Genomic DNA, 3,687 nt, shown 5'->3' on the forward strand with positions numbered 1-3,687 from the left:
ATTAAAATTCGAAAATTTTTTCTAAAGCCTCCAGGGGACTTCGTTTTCGCACGAAAAAATTTTATGTGCCCTTATTGCATCCGGACCCACAATTACCTGGAGTAGAGACTACCGTGACCAACATGGCGGTTCCTGCAGAGCGAACCTCTTTCATTTCTGCGTTCCAGCTGAAGTTGTTTTTTTCTTAAATTATTATTCCAAAAATTTTGGGGAATTTTAGTTACATAAATTTATGCATTCTTAAACGTAGAATATGTTTCCCATTAAATGTTGGAAATTAGCATCAACACATTTTTTGGGAAAATTCTCCATGAAATTTTTTACAGTGTATTACTTCGGAACAATTGTATTATCATATGACCCCTATTAGTACCCGATATGGCCCCGACGAGGATAATTCGGGTCACCTGAATAGCCCCCGACTTTAAGTGGGGTCAACTGGTCAGGAACCAGACTAGTTCCCCATTTGAATTTCTACACGGGATACAGCAATGTCAGTTCTGAATTATATTGTAAATAATTTTTGTTTAATAATAAATAAAAATTTATTCCAAATACTTTCTTTTATCATGGCTGCTAATTGACCAACTAACTGGAGGTTGAAAAGAGCCTTTAGACGTAATTCAAGTCCAAAATATATTAAATTTTATAAATCAGACCTGGCCACGGGGACAGGGCCGATGAAAATAATATTTACAAGTGCATAGGTGATACATCTGTCATAAGTTTCGTTGATAAATGATCGGCAATGTAGAACAGCTATTTATCTTGTGGCCTACATGGAAGAAACTATTCCTATATAAAATATCGCAGTTGCTGCATGGTTTGCGCCATGCAGGTTTAGTATGGTATAAGGCAGTTCTTGCTTATCTGTTGATGTTTTTTTCCTGCGGTCGATAACAGTAGAAGTATGCAGATCAATGAATAAATTAATCAAGAAGAAGTTTATTGATGTGAAAGACAATATAGAGGTTATTAGAATTGATGGTTGAGTGCTTCACAGTTCGATGTCATTGGTAAGATGTTATGATACGCTGATTATTTTACTTCTGTTGAAGGTAAAGTACATAGACCTACCCGAGTCGAAATATAGGGCCCTACTTTGACGCTCCAAGTGAAAGTATTGTCCCTACTTTGCGGCTGTTTATTCTACTAGATCCTATGTAGCCACTCCTCAAGATATTTTCATTTTATATTGCTTCTGTATAAGCTTCACCCCCTTCATTGAAGGTCTTATCTCTATATACTTGAGTTTTACTTATGTGTCCTTTAAAGCTCCATATTCTCCGTCGAATTTTTAAATTCTCTTTTAACGCTCTTAAATTTTAACGCACAAAATATGTAGCGCACTGTTAAAAATTTCTATAGCGATTTTACTATAAATGTAATGGAAGCAATATGCATATACGTGTACTAAATTTAATATACCATTATATTGTAAAATAATATACATGTATAGTAAAATAGAGTGCATAAAATTTGAAAGTTCTTTGATGTATTCAAATCTTTTCAAACATTTAAAACTAAAATAATAACCTGCAATTCATCGAATAAATTCTTATTTATAATCAAAGTGCAACGTACGGGTGGGGTTTTCATAAAAATTCACTGCCAATGTGAGAATGTTTACGTGAGTACTGCTGATTTTAAGTTACGTGTCTTAATTATGTATTTAATTGAACTTGTCCAATTGAAACCCAGTATAATTTATGTTGAACTAGAAACAAATATAATACTTTATTATTTAGAATTACACATTAGTGCAAAAATTATTTTTAATTTGTGTAAAGTGAAATTACCTGGCTCTTCTAAGAATTGATCAATATGCATGTATATTAAATTTACTATGCAGCCTCTTAATAACTATTTCATAGACCGAGCTCTTAGATTTACTATACAAATCTATAGTAAATGTATATTAAAAGTGCAAACATTTTTAACAGTGCGTGGTTGCCTCGACGCCTACGTCCTCGTGACAGATACTTCGTTCTTTTCTCTAAAATTCCATCACTACGATTAATAACTTAACAATTTAATACTGAAAACTAAATTGAGTCGCTACTGATTTCAAATGGATTCGGTCAGCGATGATCGTTATTTGTACGTTATTCTCCAAAAAACCGACGTTGATTACAGTTTACTTTTAACCACTATTAATAAGATCGCCGATGGTTATAAATACAAACCAAAGATTTGGATGTAACATGTACTCAAAATAAAAAATAGTTTCTTCAAAATGTCATTTTTTTAAACCAATTTATTTATATAAGCCGAAGGGTCGACCACTCCAATATTCCTGATACATTCACTATATATTCCCATACACGTATTCTTTTAATATTCTTGATATTCTTGATATTCTTTATAATCTCAAATATTTTTGATATTCTAAAATATTCCAAAATATCCCGAAATATTCACAAATATTCTTACATATTCCTAAATTTCCCTTTGCGCTCTACAGGTTTTTAACGTTTCCAAATTATTTAACATTATTTTTAAAAATTTCAAGAAATTTCAAGAGTTTATGTATTATCGTGTAATTATAAAATATATTCAAATTTTTTAAAGGATTTTAATGCATTTTAAAATAATTCAACAGGATTTAAAAATCCTTTTCAATTAAAAAAGATTAAATTTAATAAATGAATTTGCAAAGATTTCAAGTTATTTTAAAGTAAAGGAACTTAAATGATTACAAAGCATTTTAAATGAAAAAAATGCATAGACATTAAGGGTCTTCATTTAATTTAGAAATATTTTTATATATTTAAAGAGATTTTCAGGAGTTTCATGGGATTTAACGAAAGTTGTTTGATTTAATTTCAAAGGTTTTGAATTATGTAAAACATCTCAAGATATTTTTTATGAATTTAAGGGATTTTAAGTAATTTTGAAGAATTTTTTAAGAATGTTGGTAGAATTTAAATGAGTTTTAAGATTTTGAAGTAATTTTAAGATATAAATAATGTTCTTGAATTCTTTAAAGTCTGTTAAACCTTTAGAAATCTTCGGAAATTTGAGAAAATCCTTTCAAATCTATTAAATTTCTAAAAATATATATTGTTTTTTTTTAATCTTTTAAAATATCTTGAAATATTTTTGGATTTAGTTTAAATCTTGTTTAAGCACATAAAACATACAATAATAATTTGTAATATTTCTAAAATCTAAAATCTTAGTACATATATTATTATGAGCGCAGCAATATTTTTCATAGAATTGGTCACAAAAATTTGCGGACGGCCTTGCACAGCTATAGGTTATATTTCAGATTTTTTTTTCATACTTCAAGCTTGACTAGCCGAGGGGCTTTAGGTGTTACGAATGCGAAACTTATAGGGTTCATACCCGCGGCGAATAAAAATTTCCACAGCGTGCGATTATAAATAGTTTAGTGTGGCGAAAAATCGGTTATAATTGTATAGAACTGCTCCCTATAGTTTCGGGACTAGTTCAACGCAATGTGAAACAAAGACGATTTTAACTTTTATTTAACTACCCAGCATATCCTCTACCATGGGATTAGTTCTATAAAATGTCATGGATATTTTTTTCCGTTTGCAAAATAACTTGAAACATTGCGTATACGAGGGTGGATTGATAAGTTTCCGGCTTGACCAAGAGATGGCGCCACTAGGCCTACCTTGAGGTGGCGTTCTATAGTACCATCCTTAGATAGCTTGT

General features: G+C 30.6%; 1 protein-coding gene across 1 annotated transcript in view; it reads right to left on the reverse strand.

The window, feature by feature from the left end:
• LOC117181522 (TNF receptor-associated factor 4) overlaps positions 1-3,687 on the reverse strand; it is a 252,317-nt gene that overhangs the window by 238,616 nt on the left and 10,014 nt on the right. The gene's annotated exons all lie outside the window — the stretch shown is intronic.

This window comes from Belonocnema kinseyi, chromosome 10 (genome assembly GCF_010883055.1).
Source record: "Belonocnema kinseyi isolate 2016_QV_RU_SX_M_011 chromosome 10, B_treatae_v1, whole genome shotgun sequence".
In the NCBI taxonomy this organism is placed as follows: domain Eukaryota; kingdom Metazoa; phylum Arthropoda; class Insecta; order Hymenoptera; family Cynipidae; genus Belonocnema; species Belonocnema kinseyi.